Source organism: Rhamphochromis sp. 'chilingali' (assembly GCF_963969265.1).
Source record: "Rhamphochromis sp. 'chilingali' genome assembly, chromosome: 13".
NCBI lineage: Eukaryota > Metazoa > Chordata > Actinopteri > Cichliformes > Cichlidae > Rhamphochromis > Rhamphochromis sp. 'chilingali'.
Genome location: NC_137940.1, coordinates 26,734,202 through 26,753,817, shown reverse-complemented (window position 1 = coordinate 26,753,817; position 19,616 = coordinate 26,734,202).

The window sequence follows — 19,616 nt, the reverse complement described above, 5'->3', positions numbered from 1 at the left end:
TATAATCCTGGGGCAAAAAACCATCAGCTTACACCCATATGTTAGAGAAAAATTCAGGCCTGTAAGCCTCTATTAAAGTCCTTTTAACTGCTCTGTAACTAAGAAGTGATGTGGGTAAGGATGTAAATGGGCTTTCTGAAACTCACTAAAAAAAAATGCATTAGATCCGTAATAACTCAGTGACGGTGACATAATGAATTTGTCATGGATATCATGGTCCTTCCGCCTCTCCTGCACTCTGCACCTGCACTGATATCTCTTCCTCTCAGCCGTCATTCAACAGCACCGCAGCATGAAATCTCTTTGAAATTCAATGTCCCTTTCCCCGACTTTGAGAACCACATCCGCTTTGGATGACATTTCGCCTCGCACAATCTGAATCCTAATACCTCAATGGAAGAAAAAAAAAGAAAAAAGAAAATCAATCATTCTGTTTTTGCATATCAAATATGCACAACATCACAGTGTAGCATGGCCGAGCCTGGCCCTGCACAGGTGACCTTGCTGACATATCCCACAGAACCACCTGAACACGGCCGGCATCGCTCTGCTTTCCTTACAGATCAATACCCTCAGATCCTGGCCCGGGCCTTTCTAGTCTTTATAGACAGTCGATAACCAACATCCTCCTCAAGGATGCAAGCTAACATTAAATCTTCACTCAAAAAGCATCCCTGCCACCGCTAACTACCCTCAATTATCTGCCAGGGCTGCCTGCAGGCCTTGCATTACACACAGCAGCTTTCTTCAGCACAAGGCAGGTCTGACAGCGTGATTACAGCCCTTGTATTAGAAAATTACAGCACAGCCTGTGAGGATTCAGGAGTGGGAGAATTACCCTGATTATCAGATATTAGGCGACCAGAGAAAGGATGTTATTCACAAAAGAAATAATGGACGTATGATGTAAAACCAGGCAAACGGGATTACATATATTTTTTTCACACAAGGACTGTGAGGATTAGGCTCTGCATTGTATGAGATTTAGATGAGGCTATGTTGTTCTTCCTTATGTTATAAATCCAACCTGATAACTGGTGTCATTGTTGCAACAAGAACGATTTAGGCAGCTATACAATAAACAAGCCTATGCTCTCTTTTTTTTTGACAAGCTTGGCATAAAAAGATGAATTATGCAATTTTTCATTCTTCTGACAAAAAACAGTTCTTAAGGGAGAGGTTTCACTGTGTTTCCATAAATATCCATTTTCAGCTCATTCGTCAAATTTTAGATGACTGACATCTCTGGGTTTTATGGGGAAGTGAATGGAAATGTTTCCAAGTTAGGATTTATCTCCTGTGGTACGTATCTTTGTTTATTTGCATCTTTCCTCATTGCTATGGCAGAAGAGGGTATTCCCAGGATTGCGCCACCGTGTCCTTTGATAATATGATAAAAAATGATTAAAAAGAAATCTTGCAGCTCATACTGGGCTTTTTTTGTTTGTTTTTCTTTTTAATGGAAAGACCACCCTGGAGCCCTGATTTCCCTTCAGTGTCATATTACTTGATATATGTAAGATTTCACTGTCTTTTATGATTGTAAATGGGGCCAATTTTCCCTTGCATGCCACATTGTGCTGCGAGCTGTGATTATACTGAACTTACATACTGTCTCGCACATGCATAGAGAGCCTGCGGGGAAGTAGCTATGGAGAAATGCATTTTTGGGGGTCTTAAACTGGCCTGATTCTGCCAAGTCCAATGTGTAGAAATACCAACAGAGCAGAGTACCAATGAATTCTGGGGGAAAAGTGACAGGATGACAATAAATATCATCACCATAGCCCCAGCAAAAAAAGGGAGCGACACCCTGAGTGGCAGGACTTCCCTGTGAGAATGCAGTGGTTCAAACATAAACCTTAAATCTTTATGCCTCCCATTTCCTTTAACTCACTTCAATTTCACCATTGCCAACAGCTAATGATTATTAAATGGTAAATGGTCTGTATTTGTATAGCGCTTTACTTAGTCCCTAAGGACCCCAAAGCACTTTACACTACATTCAGTCATTCACACACTGGTGATGGCAAGCTACATTGTAGCCACAGCTGCCCTGGGGCGCACTGACAGAGGCGAGGCTGCCGGACCGGGCCCTCTGACCACCACCAGTAGGCAACGGGTGAAGTGTCTTGCCCAAGGACCGAGACTGTCCGAGCTGGGGCTCGAACCGGCAACCATCCGATTACAAGATGAACTGCCAACTCTTGAGCCACGATCGCCCTGTGCAAGCTACAACAATACACACCCACACACTCTTTGACTTTGAAGCACTTTATTTTGAAAACGCAACGACACACAGTAAAGTGCCCCGTGTTACCGAGTCATTTTTGACTCTTAGTTTTATGTGTCCAGGTTTTAACATGTCCAAGATTTCTACTGCTGACCAGCACAAAACCTTAAGAGCCTTCTTGATCTAGAACCCCTTGCAATCTCTTCTCATTACTCCAGGTACAAACACACACACACATAGACACGCACACACACACAAACATAGACACACACACACATAGACACACAATGAATACTGCAAAGACAGGTGTCAGTCAATACCGCTGACTTCAGCAGTCACTGAGTCCAATGCGAGTCTTCTTTTGCACTTCTTCGGCACCCTATCTCCTCCCTCAGCTCTCCCCTCTGGCGCCAGTAGTGAGGTTTGACAAATTTACCCCCACCCTCCCGCCCACCTCAGACGACCATTGTCAGCATTGCAGCTTGTGTCTGGATTATGTGCTCAGCTACATTCTTGGATATTCCTCCAACCCCCTGTGGGATCCCTCCTGCCTCTCCCACTGCACAAAATAAAGTTTTTAAATCCATGCTCCTAATAATGCGTAATATCCAGAGGTCCAGAGTAAGAGTAAAAGTGCAAAGAGCGAGCCCGCTAACTACATACAGAGGCTCACCAGGGATCCATCTGAGACATAAGTGGGTGATGAAAGAGAGGAAAAATGAGGGTGCACTCAAGAAGTCACCCCACTGCATTGTTCTAAGGTCAGTCAAGTGAACTTGAAGCTCCACAGCATCAGCACAGGTGTATATGCTTTGTTTTGGTTTTTTTAAAACGTTTCCTCTTGGCGGATTTAAGGAGGCTGATTTACAGCCAAAGTGTCTCCCACTCGTCATTTTCCACCTCATTACCTTATCCCTTCCTCAAGGACTGCTCTGCTAGCATATACAGGCTCAATTAAGCTGTTCTGACCGGAAATCTCATTGCTCATAAATCACCTCCAAGGGCTACTGATCAGCGCTGCTGTGCCACAGCATAAAGCAGCAAGCTATGATGTGTGCCGCAGAGCACAGGGTATTATAAATCAAAGGAAGAGAGCAGAGAATATTGCAGGGGATAAAATACTGTAGGACACCGTATCATAAATCTGGAAAATAATCACTGATTGTCTGTGAGGTTTGATATCAGAGAATGAATACAGCAAGACAGGTAAACAGTTATGAAGCTATGAGAGAATAGACAAGGACTTACTCTGCTTATATATATATATATATATATATATATATATATATATATATATATATATATATATGTATCGTTACATATATATAGAGAGGGGGGGGGAGGGAGAGAGAGAGAGAGAGAGAGCTGTCTTTTGTCAAGATGTTATGAAACACAAGGGAAGATTTCACAGTCCCCTTAAACCTGATTTTGTACCTTAAAATATGCTGCGCTCAGCTAATGTGTCGGCCTATTAAGTAATCAGTAGGCGAACTTTGTCTTAATTCCTCCCAACATTTTCCCAGTGATGTGCAATTAGAATTTCATGCCCTAACCATACCTTGAGGTGTTGTCGCTCTTTAAAACATCCTCAAATAGCTTCCGAGCACTTTTCCATCTGTGCAACCCTTTTCAGTGTACAAGCGCGATAAAGACTTTGTTGGCTGTTAATTTCTTTCATGCCTTTTAACAAGGGCCCAGGGAGAAGCCCTTCCCTGAATACATTACAAAGCTGGTAGTGTATAGCGAAAATAATCTCTGTATTAAGTTGGAGAATTCAATTTGACTCTAAGGCGATGGAGCAGGTTCAAGTTGAAGTCAAACAAAGCCTTTATGTGACGTCTAACTGATGGGAGAAAAAATAAATATTGTTGGCGCGTATCTTCACAAATATATGCAATTAAAAAAACTGAGTCAGATCAAATCACAGCTGGGAGGTAACTATCATGTGGCATCCAGACTGGACGGCGAGGAAGATTCATGCTCACTATGCCGCGTTCTTTCAATATAATCCAATCTATTTTCAGTGGTAATCTGTTTTTGAAGGATGGGGAGGTGCAGCACCACAAAACGGAAGCCACGTATTAATGCCAAATGCATTTATTTCCCAGCTACACTCATTAAATCAAATTCTTTTCTCTGGAGAGATATTTAACTCAACCAATGCAGGTCTGCGGGATGTGTTTTTATGGGTATTAGGCACTATTTTCCCAAAGCTGAGTGCGTCGTGCATGTAAGGAAGAGCTCATATCACCCATGGAGTACCAGATTAATCCTTCCAGAGATTAAACATTGCACACAGATGGTGGGCATGTTGCATCCACATCAGTTGACCCGGTACCATTGCTCTGCGATTATCAGCAGTGGACTAAACATATCCACACAGATTGCTTAAAAACATGAAAACATTAGTACATTGTGCACATATTTTCACTGAAGGCCTACGCCAAAGCACTCAGCTTCTGGGGTCAGATAACAGTGCAATAATTACAATGCAATTCTGTGCAGTGCCCATCTCAACAAAAAACACCAGTGAGATAGAAAGTCTTCTCTTTTTTTATTTCAATGAAGCAACAATAAAGCAAGCTACTGTTTTAGCCAAGCTCTCGGCGTTTGATGTGGAAACAATTAACTTCTAACTTTTTGCAGTGAATACATCCTAAAAACTTCACTGACTTCTACTATATATCTTTTTCACCAGTGCCTGGTGCCAACTCTAGAATTGTTTTCATGCATTTGAATGCAGCCCATGGAGTGTCTGTGCCAAAAAGCTTGTGCCAGGACTCCATAATTGCTTGAAACGCTGAAAAAGTTGGAACCACTGAAGTCAGGAGGCACGGGAGAGGATTCAGAGATGATTCACAGATGTGGAAGGTAACAATTGTAGATTTCGCTGAAAGGTCCACATAAAAATAAAATAATGGTTTACTAACTTTAGTAAAAGGCTAACTTCGCATCCTGCACCATTACCTAGTAAACATATCATTATTTCAAACTGCTTTATTTACAAAGTAATAATTAATTAAATGAACTCGTGATTTCTTAGCATTACATCAGTATGTTAGCAAATGTTTTTCTTTCAAAATCTGCCCATTTAGTTGTTTCAATTCAATTCATTGAAATTCAGGTTTATTTATTTAGCAAGGTGCTTTATATTGTGATGTAAAGACCATACAACAACACAGAAAACCCCAACAATGTCACTTGGTGACAGTGAGAAGAAGAACTGAAAAGAGGTGACTGAAGAAGAAATCCTCAGTGCATCATTGAAAGTCCCCAACAGCCAAGACCTATAGCAGCTTAACTAAGAAAACACTGCTGAAAGAAATAGAGGGAACACTGGTATACCACAGTATACCACAAAGACCGCTTCATTCCTCCCATGAACCCCTTCAAATCCATTTTTCCTACAAGTGAAAGTGTCAACAGGTGCACCAGAGAGGCAACAAGACAACCTCCCAAAATGGTTTAGCAGGTGGTAGCCACAGACCATTACCCCACCTTATGCCTCCTGACTGATTCTTCTCCAGTTTCGCTTTTTTGCTCAGAGACCCTGCTGGTAGCGTGACACGGTACCTGCAGCACATTCACACGTGGTCCAGCTCCTCCAGGATGGCTCTTCCACACATGCTGTTGCAAGAAAATCTGCTGTGTGCCTCCCAGCACAGCCTCAGCTGACTTTGTATTATACTGTGATGACTGAGTGTTCCCTTAATTTTATGAGCAGTGCATAAAAATCAAATTAGCTGAATGAAGCTGCTCGCAAATGATGCGGCTCGTGCTGTCACCTGTAAGCAGAGGCTGGTTTAAAAAGGTCACAAATGATGACATAATTAAAAAGTACGTCAATAAAATATGTTTGACTGCAATAAGATGCTTAAATCTCTTCAGAAAAACCCAGTTTTAATACAATGTGACTTAAACAGCTTAATGCACTTTGAATAATGAGATCATGTCCTTTATTTTTATCACTGCTTTTAAGAACAGGAGACAGGCGTTTAAATGCATTACATTTAAGGTCAACAGCAAATAAATGACTTGTCAGTTCCCCACATTCATTTTATTCTTGAAGATTTAGCATTCAGTGCTAGCCAACAACCAGATAATGTTTAATAAAGAGTTGAATAGCTGATTTGTATCTTAGATAAGGTGGAGTTTTTTAATCAAAACTTTGTTTTAATGCTTAAATAGTGCAACTATGTGGAGCTGGTGAATGTGAGTGTGGTGAGTGTAAAAGTCTAACCAACACAAAGCAGATGTTGTTTGTCTTATAGCCGTGAAAGTGTTAAGACCATGGCACTCTCATTAATCTCTATTGGCCTGTGTCAGCGCTCAGAAAGAAAGGCGAGATTACTCCCATCCCCGGCCTCGGACTTTCATTTAGCCTCCTACTTCAAGCCATTATTCTGCCATCATAAGAAAATCCACAAAATAAATGGTATTTACCTCAAAGGCCACATTACCTCAGGGTAAAGGGATAGGAGGCTATGACGCCAAGATAGGGGTAAAGCAAGAGGGGGTATAAACAGGAGTTTGAAACTCATTATAAAGCTGCAGCGTGCTGACTTCCTCTGCAAGTGTCAGCCTGTCATCTGTCATCCAAGAACATGACAAACGGCTGAAATGAGCTGGAGAGGGATTTGACACAGATGTCTGACATCACCATCTAATCCTTCACTACATTATGACATGGACTTGATTTCCATGGCAACAAACTTAAAAATAATCCTGCAGCTCCCTGAACGCCTGGGTAATTGGGTTTGATTTTGATTGTGGTATTAAATCACGGCCTGCTTCTACACCAAAGAAAGTCTGATTTCCAAATTAGGGTGCTGTTAATTAGTCACCCACACAGAGACAGCCTGCGGTCTATCACGGTCCAATCAAAGAGCTCACCCGCGTGACTTTACCCTAACAAGGATCTTACACAACTGAACCCTGGCTTAGCCTCAGAAGTAAGGCTGATTACATCTCTGCCACAAGGATGTCTGTCATTTGCTTCGAATCTCATTTTTCCCAGGAGAAATATCAACATCTGGACAGTCGTTCTTTTATTAACTTCTTGTCTTTTATTAAGTTATAGGAGGTCCAGTTTGAGAAAGCGAAGCCAAGGTGAAAGTGGAGAAAAGGTGATTGTGTTAGGGGCAGGAGTGTGTGTGTGTGTGTGTGTGTGTGTGTGTGTGTGTGTGTGTGTGTGTGTGTGTGTGTGTGTGTGTGTGTGTGTGCAACAGCCTCGAGTCGGGAGCAGGTCTGCTCTGTGATTAACTTTAGATAAAGGAGACCTCGAGCAGGATCAGAGCTGCTCGAGGAAATAGAGCCAAGGCTTACATACAGGATGAAACACACCTGTGATAGTTTCATAGTGATTGCTCCTTGTGTTTTTGAGTGTTTTACTTTTTCCTGTGCCTTCCACCCATCGGTTTCTTCTTGTTTTCTCTGTAAGTTTATTCTTTTTTTATTACTCAATCTTTTATTTTGTAGATATTCTCTTCCTGTGTTTTTACTTCCTTCCTACGTCTTCCCACCCTCATTAGTATCCAAATGAGTCTACCTGTGATTTTCCACCCATTACCCAGGTGTGTACCACTCTGTGGCACAGACTTGAACTGTGCCACAGAGTCAGTCCTCACAAGTTTCTGTGTTGGTTCTCTGTCGTCTGTCGTATTGATCCCCAGGCTCTCTGTCCTCGTCGTTGTGTCCTTGGGCAAGACACTTTACCCTCCTGCCTACTGGTGTTGGCCAGAGGGGCCGATGGCACAATATGGCAGGGCAGCTGTGGCTACAACTGTAGCTTGCCTCCACCAGTGTATGAATGTGAGAGTGAATGAATAGTGGCCTTGTAAAGCGCTTTGCGTGCCTTGAAAAGCGCTATATAAATCCAATCCATTATTATTATTATAGTTCCAGTCTGGCACCTAAACCAATACTCATGTGGAGAGTCCAACACAAAAAAAAATGCTGTTTTAAAACCCTAGCCTTTGAGTTTAAGTGCTTTATGAAGTTCTCCCACATAGAGCCCTCACTAGTGCGGGCTTATAAATCCCAGCAAAATGTGCAGCACATTTGTGCAGAGGTGTGGACTCGAGTCACATGACTTGGACTCGAGTCAGACTCGAGTCATTAATTTTATGACTTTAGACTTGACTTGAAAAAATGTTCTAAGACTTGTGACTTGACTTGGACTTTTACACCAATGACTTGGGACTTGAATTGGACTTGAACCGGTTTACTTGAAAAGACTTGATATTTTACCCCAAATATAAAATTTAACATGCATATTATATAGAGATTGAAAATGTGACATCATTCACGGGTAGAACCGCAAAGGATTCTGGGAACTCGTGGCAAGCGGTACTAGCGCACGCAGGCTTTCAATTAAAATCAGTTACACAGCGATAAAAAGAAACACAAAAATGGCAAGAAGCTGTTGTATTATTAACTGCAATAGCCGGTCGCATGACAGCCACGGGAAGCCGACGGGTAAAGAGATCGGTTGTTATCGGATTACGTCGTTGAAGAGAAATTGTTCAGCCATGTTTCCGAAGTAACAAAGACGCGACTGGATTGCAGCCATTCAAAGATCAAATATAACGTCCTAGAACACTCCAGCTCACAGGTTAGTCTGCTCCAAGCATTTACACGAAGGTCAGTGTTTTTTAGTAGTTAATACGTCATTTTCATAACATAATTGGTGATATAGGTTACAAGCAAGTCTGGCGCTGAACAGAAATTGTCGCGCTATGCTCCTTTATTTATTGTGCATAAATAGTGAATTGTCCTGACACAATATTGCGTTTCGCTTCTGTTATTATGGTACATTGACAAAAACATATACTTTTATTCACAGGATAAAACAGGTTTTTTGTATCACTAATTGCCCAGTACGATTACAGCATACAATATTATTGTCACTGCTACATTTCTGTGATGGGTACCAGAAATTATTTCCACTGCTAATTAATTACCGTTGAGCTCAAAGGTCCTATTAATAAACGGTTAATGAATGTGTATTTATGACGACAATTTGTGAGACTGGTAAACTTATGATACGTACGATGGTCTTTCGTTCTACACGGTGCATTTCAAGGTCCTGCACCCATCCGTCGGTAAACTGTACCTGGGCTTGTTGCAGTGACCTGAAGTTACTAAACTTCATGAGTGTATGCACTCACTCCAAGAACCGTATGATTATAAATATGCATATAAATATGCTACGATGAGATAGCTGACTTCATCTAACTAGCAAATGTTGTCCAGGCTACGTTGGTGATACAGTTTTTTTTAATATGTATGATATTTTTGTCATGCGATTTTAAAGCTGGTCCTACAACCGCATCCAAGAATAACATGCAGCTTATCTCAGAACCGTCGGTGAAAATTATTCTTGGAGCTAAGTTTAATTGAGCTGCATTTTAAAGAGGTGCAATTTCACAATTTGTGTATATTTTCTACGTTCACTTTTGTCATGTGTTGAGAAAAACACAGATTTAAAATTACATGGTCTAATATTTACATTTAGCATAACTGCAACATTATTTTTTCGTTGTTTTTTTTTTTTTAAAGACTCGAAAGGACTTGAAATTCAAAGTTTCAGACTTGTGACTTGACTCGGACTTTTACACCAGTGACTTGAGACTCGACTCTGACTTGCCTGACATTACTTGAGACTTGACTTGAGACTTGAGGATAAAGACTTGAGACTTACTTGAGACTTGCAAAACAATGACTTGGTCCCACCTCTGCATTTGTGTCCAGCATGGAGGAAACTGAAACTAAAGGAAATAGCATTTATGGAAATTTTGTACATGATTTCTAATGTTCTTGAAAGGTTCTCCATAATTTAATTTATTTATTTGTTAAAAATGCTGGTAGGATAAGAATGAAGTAAAGTCAGTTGCAGCCACCCTCGATGCAAATGTATGATACAGAGAGGGTTAGTGCGACTCCACGTTGTGCTGTCTGACTTTAATTCAGTTTAAAGTTCTACAGGTAAATTTTCAAAGATTACACTTAGAAAACAGTTAACATAAGTGATGCATTCAACATATTGCTGTTGTCACAAACTAGTCATGCACATACGTTCTTCTCCTGTCCTAGACCAAGTTCATGTTGGACCTCTATCTTCGTATTCTCAAACAATGTAAACAGTATCTGAAAAAAGTACACATTTCACCAACAGGAGAAGGTAATAATATTGTTTAATATAAGTAATATAAGTACGAAATATAAGTAATATATTAGTATTTGGATTTAATGTTGTTCCTACATTTAAAACACTAAGTATAGTATCAGGGTTACATAAATAAAGTATGATTAACTTGGGATTTGTGTATTAGGATCAGTGTTGGTCAAGTTACTTGAAAAAAGTAATCAGTAACTAATTACTGATTATTTCCCCAAAAAAGTAATCCCGTTACTTTACTGATTACTTATTTTCAAAGTAATTAATTACTTAGTTACTTAGTTACTTAGTTACTTTTTAAAAACACGATTTACAACCTGAAGAGGTGATAAAGTGATAGATCTTTCAGCCCAATTCTACTTTTTCTACATAATCCATCATACAAAATGTAATCAAATGGAAAAGTATCTTTTTTTTTTTAACTTGTTTTATCAGTTTTAATCTTTTAACTTTATGCATCAAGCAAAAATTTAATTATATGCAACATTCTCTGACTTGAATAAATTAGTTTAACATTTAAACCTATTTTCTGCACATTCCAGCACATAAAATAAAATATTTTTTGTGTTTACACTCAGTCTTTCAAATAGATGCAAGTAAAACACAGCAGAACATAAATAAAGTCAAAGACTCAGCGGTCCTGTTGCTCTATTTTCACCTGTAAAGCAGGACTGTGGTAGGCGGAGGTTTACCCTGGTGCAGGTGTGCCGCAGCGGTCAGTTGAAGAATCCGCGAGTTTCTCTGTAAATTTCCCATTACGTCATAGCACACTCGGTGCTTGCTTGGAAGTTTAGGGGTTTTTTTCGCTGTAAAAAGAAGTTTTCTTCCCACGCACAATGGACGCTAATGTTTTTGTCACTTTTTATGGAATCAAACTCAAAGTAAGGTCAGTACTTCCACGCTTTAAACGCTGCACGCTCATACTCTCTCCCACAATCGATATGTGATCCATTGTTGATCTGCACACAGCTGTTGTCACTAACAGCGCACTCGCTTACGTCACTGTCATGAGACATTCTCGCAAAAAATCACGGTTTTAGTAACGCAGCGTTCCTACGGGAAAGTAACGGTAATCTAATTACCGTTTTTGCAATAGTAATCCCTTACTTTACTCGTTACTTGAAAAAAGTAATCAGATTACAGTAACGCATTACAAGTAACGCGCTACTGCCCATCTCTGATTAGGACAGGGAAGATCACATGTGTGGTGTCACTAAGGGAAAAAGTGTGGGATAAACATATCTCTCCTGTGTGAGCGTGTATTTTGAATTGATAACCCAAGAAAGATATATATGGAAACAAATCTGACTTGGTCCATTTTCTAATAAGTGATAACCTTTAATACATGAAACTGACAGCTGTACAAATAAAGACGCTGATTACAAATTTCTTTTTCCACTGCAGAAAGGCGAAGTTATCCCAAAGCTTGCTGAGTTATTTTCCACTCTGCCCTTTAATTAAGAGACCCTTCAGCAGCTGCAAATGTGACTCCACATGGAGTTACATTCACCGTGGAGTTGGAGGGTGTAGGACACGGATTGAAGTTGGGCCTTTGAGCCCTTTATGCACACTGTCAGTAAGTCGACATTTCTGTCGACTTGTGCCAAAGGGAAGTACCCACATTTCACAGCACTGTGATGTTAAATATGTTGCAGGGGATGCCTTAGAAAAAAAGGATGGGAAAAAAAAAATGGTAAACAAGCGAGGACAGGAGAAGAAAACAACTTAAAAGTTAGAAAACAAAAAAAAAAAGTTACATGAAAGGTTTTTTTATTACATAGTTTATTTTAAGGCTCATTTTTATTTTTTTTTTTATTTTTTGTCAGGGACCACACACTGAAACAATGATCTCATGCTAATTTCCATCTGCAGTCCCTAGGCAGGCAGTAATACTTAAGGCATAAAATAGAAATACATATTCAAGACACAAGATACGGCTAGATATAAATATAATGTGATATGTATTCAAAGACTAAAAATCCTCCTGGATTTTAGCCCTACCCATTCATATGTACAGCACTTCCACAAACAGATTATTCTAACTTTCATCCTCGCGGTATAGAGCGAGACCCTGGAAGATTACCCCTTTAAGTTACTGGGCGCTGATGGAAGCACCAAAATAAAGTGAAACAAATGATCCAAAAGCTGCAATAAGTTGGAAACCTTACAATAACATCACTTCATAAGTCATAAAGTGCAGTCCACTTTCTGTTTATACAATTTCCAATCCCTACCAGCTCAAACTCAACCTGCACACGCAGGTGATGTCATTTAAGCCTTAGAGTGAACACTGGGATCATGTTTTGTGCTATTATTTGCCCGTGTTTGTCTGTGCTGGAGGCTCCTGCTACCCTCACATATATCCTGTATGTTTTTCAGCTGCTCACTAAAGATCCTTATATTTCATTTCCTTCTTGTCGCTCTACCTCTGTGAGCTTCATTTGGGCCCATTACCCTAAAAAACCTGACAAAGCCACTCTCCCATGATATATTATTTATTTTTAGATTAATAACACACACGGGCTGAATAGAAATGTATGATTCAACCATTCAGAACTCTTGGTAAATCAGAGTGAAAAACACTCAAGCCATGACAGAAAGTGGGTCTGACAAAATGCTATTCTGCTGGTGTGTGTGTGTGTGTGTGCATGCGTGTGTGCGTGCGTGCGTGCGTGCGTGGGTGGGTGTGTGTGTGTAGAAGAGCCTTGAGCAAATACATAAACCGCTTCGAGGAACTGGTGATATTTCTCGGTTTTCTGCACCATACAAATTATTTCCATGGTTTAACAGGAGCCGTGATCCGGCCTCTAGATGGCATTCAGTGTCACCTTAATCACTGGTGACACACTTGTCATGCACCACTTATCCAAGACTGTCACAGGACAGAGGATCCCGACGTGTTTTTTAATTTTTTTTTACACAGACTTCACTTTTTTTTTATGGTATCTTCAACTCTCTTTTCGCCAATCATCCACTTAAGGTCAGCCCAGCAGGTAATACCCCAAACAACCGTTTGATTTGAGGGCTGCATCCCAGATATGTTTGTGATGAACGTGCATGAATAATGATGAGGCAGAGGGGAGAAAGGAGAAGGGTTGCGTAACCTATTTTGAAAGCTCCCAGTCTTTCTCCAAAACTGATACCAAGCAAACAGTGTGACACATGTATCTGCCTACTGAATGGGAATTAGACACACACAGAAGCACATCAAAGGGTGTGATTGAGGGGGTTTGTTCCACGGGAGATGAGTGAAAGAAACTCAGCCAGTCATTTCTAATGTGAATTACTTTCATCACCCCCGCACACAGGGCAGGCCATAATAATCATGTTACAGCGTTTACTCGGTGAAAGAGAGTTTTCCCGTTCATGGAGTCTGCAGGGACAATAAACAGAGGCTACTTTTTTTTTTTATTCATAGCCCGAGGAACACTCATGCACACAAACCTGCTCGATGTCTGCACTTCACGGAGCTAGAGGAAAATCTCGTCTCTTACGCTGCTTCACCTTTGAACTTAGAGAACAAAAGCTTTTTGCGTGTCAGTCTACTTATAGGATAAGGACTGCATTTTTTTTTTTTAAACAAAAACCAACAGTGTGCTAATCCATTTCCTAATACTTTCCAACTTCTCTTTTGTCTCAGCCCAAAGCCATTTGTTCAATTTAAAAATGTAAATCTTTTTAAAAAATAGGTCACAAATATACGCGCCACGCTGTGAAATTCACCCAGTTTCAAAGACGGCCTGGGACTGAAGGTTTTAGCAAACATCACTCAGTTGTTGGGGTTTATTTTAATTTCTTTCCCAGTTTAATACTTTTTTATATTCATTAAATATAAGGGCTAGAATTCTTACATCCTACATCCTGCAACAACTGCATGAGCTGTGCAACAAGAATAAAAAAGAAACAATAATAAAAAGGGGAAACAGATTTTTACTGAACATCATAGCATACGTGATGCAAATGGTCTGGTACTTATGTAGCACTTTCAACTATTTAAGCACTCACACTGATGCATCAGGAGCAGCTCTCAGTATCCTGCCCAAGGATGCTTTAACTTGCAGACTATAAGAGCTGGGGATCGAACTATCATCCTTCAGATTAGTAGGTAACTCGCTCCTACTCTCTCCTGAGCAATAGCTGCCCTGAGCACACACACATACTGTATTATTCCTGCAAAATATATCTCCCTTTAGCAACTATTAGCTTGAGTGGCTTTGCTAAACTTATCTTTGGGTATCTTCTTATGGGTTTCTTGTTTGTTTGTTTGTTTGTTTTTGCTATAACTAACTAAAGTAGGTGTAGAAGAATTAATATAACCAGGGCCTATAGGTCAAAGGTTATTGCCCTTCTTTGCTGTGGGTATTAGATAACTCTGTTATGCTGTCGGGTACATTTGACTGTCATGCTTATGAGCCATTTGGCTCCTTTTTGAAGAAGAGTAACAGCAAATCTATAGACATTCATTCATCATTATCCTCTTGAACCATTTACAGTTGTGAAAGTAATGAATATAAGTATTAATTTTCTTAATGATTTCATCAGTCTCACTTTTTGGGGGGACTTTTGGCCTACTCCGCTGTACAGTGTTGCTTCATTTCATTGAGGTTTGCAGGCATTTGTTTATGCACCACTCTCTTTAGGTCCCATCTCAGCATTTCAATCAGATTCTTGTCTTGACAGTGTCATTGCAACTCCTTGATTCTTTTCCTTTTCAGCAGTTCTGTTGTAGATTTGCTGCTGTGCTTGGGATTGTTGACCCATTGAAATGGTTTAGGCCAAGCCAACTGCACGTGCCCTGGTCCTGTGGCTGCTAACAAGCATAGATCATCAGCTGTCCATGAGGTGTATCCTCTGATATGCTCTTTTAGGTTTTCTTTGAATGTGGCGCTGTGCATTAAGGCCAAACATCTCTGCTTTGGTCTCAGTCCAAAAGACATTATTCATTAAAATCTTGTGGTTTGTTCAGATGCAACTGCACTCTGCCACATTCCTTCTGCCAGCCCTGCAAAGCTGAGCTTCTCTTTTCAGTCGTTTTCTATTTGTATTGTCATGAGCGTTAACCTTTAACATGCTAACTGAGGCCTGTAGACTCTCAGATGAGCTCTTGGGTTTTTTGCAGCTCCTGAGCACTACACAGTCTGACCTTGGGGTGAATCATCTGGACATCCACTACTGGGAAGATTGTGGCTCTGTGTTAACACACATATGAATGCATCAGACCTGAAAACTGCCCAAACCTCTGCTTTTAAAGAAGTATTTATGCCTGCTGATGATCAGTTAATCAAGTGCATTTGATTAGCAGCACGTGGCTGCTACTTACCCTCTTCATTCCTAAAGCAGTAAGGGTGTACTTAGTTTATCACAGGACTGTATCTCGATGGGTAATCCCCTCATCCACAGAGCACAAGGAGGTCCATGGGCACCAGATCTCAGCCCAGCTAAACAGCCACAGATATTATTTACCAACGTTTTGGGCAGCATTCTCCACCAGCAGCATCGAAACACTAATAGAGGGAATATTTCTCAGCAAACTGCAGCTCTTTTCCTCCAGTACATTTCCAGGGACTTTCATAATCAATGCCAACATGCACTGCAGCTGTTCTAGCAGCATGTGGTTGCACAACAGCATAAAAAAAAACTTCATGCTTTCTGGAATCTGTTGTGTCTTTATTTTGATGATTGACTGTTTCCAAGAAATCACACCTATGCGTGATCAGTCATGAAAATAATAGCAGTACGACACATGAATTTAGTCCTCAATATAACACAGGGTCTTGCAAAATTGTCCACAAACAATGTATCTGCCTGGAAAACGTCTGCTGGGAAGTGCTGAGAAGTTTTTCAGCAGGAGGGAAAAAGCTCAGGCTTTAGCTAGTTTACAGAAATGCATTGCCAGCATTTTTTTCTTTTACATCAAAACAAGCCATGAAAATGCCAAAACCAAAATTTGTCACATGCGAGATAAGAAGTTTCTCTGTTGGAAAGAAGTGTTATTAAGCAGGAATGGAGAATAAAGCTGCAGTTCCAACTGCAGCAAAGCATGCTTCATGTCCTGCCAGTCTTGGAATACAAGTATAAATGTTTTCGAGTTTTCCAGGATCCTTCTCAAACACACAGTTTCTGATATACCTGCAGATCTTTATTTAGGGGTTTAAATTTACTGGTGCTTCTCTGAGACTCGTGGGATCGAGACTTCATATTTTCAGTACTGATTCACGTGTTCTAGTTTCTCTTCAGATTGAATAATGGACCACAGTGAGGGGGAGGCAGTGTCCTGTTTCAGTTCTTTCATGTCAGCTCAGGACTGGCCGGGAACACAAGGCCTTTTCAGGGACAAAGAAAAGTGGGAAAATAGAGATGAATGCGGGAACAGAGAGCTACTCAGAGAAAAGGAGGCAAGCAAGAGGGGAGACGCAAAGGCAGTCCCAAAGGCAGAGAAGAAGCAGCTGGCTCGGAGGTGTGTGCGTCCTATTTTTAGTTTCCCTCATGCACATCTCAAACTCCACACAGCTGCTGGAGCATTTGCACACGAATAAAAAACAAAAACTTCAGCACACCTCCTGCACATCCACGCAACAGGGAGACTCAAACTTCAGCCTGGCTCAGGTGTTTCAGCTGTTATTGGCTTAGAGCTTAAAATCCCGCCAGCATCACCCGATTTGCGCTTCTGTTAAGTTTAAGACGCGAACACAAAGGTGGGGTGCAGGGTAGAGTCACATGACCCAGAGAGCGCGGCTGATACATACCGCCTGCAGCCTGAGAAGCAAGAAAGTCGTAAATAGCCTGTGTCCCATGTGAGTAATGTATGGAGGGCCATGACAGGCTGAGAAAACAGCCAAAGGGGGTCATTAATGACAGAAGTAGCTGGGATGTCACTCAGGGATATCAATAGTGTATTTGTTGTGTCCCCTGCATGTACAAAATATAACACAAGAGAATATTTCATTGATGAAATGCTGTAGGATATCTAAAATTTCCACCTTAATAACGGCTTCAGACTAAGTCAAAAACTATTTGTGTAGTTCCCAGCAGAATGAGTGCATGTTCATTTCAAAAATAAAGCAAAACATCCCTGAGCAGAGCCTCGTTTTGACAGTGACTGAAACAATGTCAGAGCAGCAGTAATAAGCCATAGGTAGGAGAGCAACTTAGTGCGCTACCCAGAAGTAAGAAAAGAGGTTGTTTCATTTATTTATCAAATGTAAAATATTTATAGGATTCAATTTGCTGGTAGAGGAAGACCAGGCAGAAGTTGCTTTGCAGATGGATGTTAAAAATAAAAATTTAAAAATTTAAAAAAAAAACATCTGGTGGAGGGCTGCCTGCTGTTCTGCATACATTTGCAATCTAAATTACATTTCTGGGCTTTCAAGCAGTCACGGCTGAGTCAGTCCCAGACCGAGAGTGACAATGCACTGCGGGCCAAAAACATCTCACTCTTTTGTCAGCTGGACTTTCTCTCTCAGACAACTGAAGGGAGTACCTGAATAAAAGAAGGAGGATGTGTCTGTGTGCCATACACAGAAACGCAGACTCGGAAAAAACTACAGATATTCTGGTTGAGCCAGTCTGACTGGAGTACTGTGTTTTTCCTCCAAACACAGCCGGCGGCCTCATCTCACATCTCACGTTACTCCGTGGGAAAAAGAGCCGGTTCCCGCCCTGTCCGTGGATCTTTCATTAAAGAATGGAAAAACAGCAAAAAATAAGTCATCAAATCAGCACCTGAGAACTGCCGCAGCTAAGAGAGCCACTAGGTTTGGAGTGGAGGATTAGTTCCCCTCTGAAAGGAAGAAGTTGATTATGTGGCTGTGACGCACCTAAAGTGCTGTTCGATTTGTGGCTAATCCTCACCGAACTGCTGCGCGAGGATTACGCAGTTTTACCGTTGCCTTGTTTCGAGTGAAACTGCTGAAACACATCCTCGTGCATTTGGAAGTACATCTGCACATGTACCACACCGAAATGATCAAACACAGCGGCAGACAGAGGAGGAGAAAGAGGCCTGAAAGAGAGAAAAAAAAGAAGTCGAGGGGGTGAAGGCAATGCTGAGGCAGATCACACTCAATGAGTTAGCAGCGCTCTCTGAACAAGACAGCTTTTTAAATAAAACATGAAAGCTGGAGAAGAAGTCACTACTTTATATACAGCAACTCGTGGCAAGCCATGATATTCTGAGAGACAGGGCAGCCAGCTCAGAGCTGTCCCCGGGGGAGATCCTTCAACTCTCCATCAGATAGACTATATATCAGAACCATCAGACATGATCCCCACTCCTGCAACATGCAAGGCTCCACAGTGGAGGCCAGACTGATCGTCGGCTGTAAGGAGCTGATAAGCACTTATGTACTGACTCCCTCTGAACAACTAAACAAACACACTCCCTTCTCCATCTTTCAAAGGATTACAGGAGATCAATCACTCACACGCGAGAGTGTTACAGTCATCAGGAGGTTACGTTTCAGTCCAGTAAGGAAAAAAAGACCTAAAAATAAACTAAAATCAAGTGCAGTTCGGCCCCCCTCGTGTCTACACTTATGAGGTTCTTAGGAGGAAGGCCCTGTATCAACACTGAGGTGAGCATGTAAATAAGCCATGGCTAATCTCTCCCCCTCACTTTCTCCTCTTCTCTCTCTCTCTGTAAAAGCCATATGTACATTTTTAGAATTCCCCGAGTTCTGCTGACGTGAGGAAAGAGATGAAAGATTCATGTTTGTTTAAAAAATTCAAACTGATGTCCTGAACTTTCAGTACACAGCCCACACTGGTGAATTATTTAACACTTTGGTGCAAGAAAGGGAATTTGGGGTTTGGGCGGTGCTGCTGTAATCCGAGCAACAATTAAAAGTCGTGCGACATGTTAACTGTGAACTGCTTTAAATGCCTTTTGGCAAAATTGTGGTGGAGGAAAGGAGTGCCGGTGAATGTCAGGTATGCTTGATATTCCCTTTACTCAATTCAAACTGATGTGCACTGCTGTGGGGCTTTATAAACTGCTGCGGAGTGCGGTGAGTGTATGCACCAGCAGAGGGAGCCAAAGTCACACGACTGCGCTGTAAATGATGCCCAAAATTCCCCGTTTCATACATGTTTTAATCAATAAAGATGGGCATGCTCAGACGGTTCATTTGAAGGGAAAAATAATTAAAAGCTTCAATGTCTGCCATGTTTAATTTTAGTGTTTTTAAGGATTTGTTTGAGACT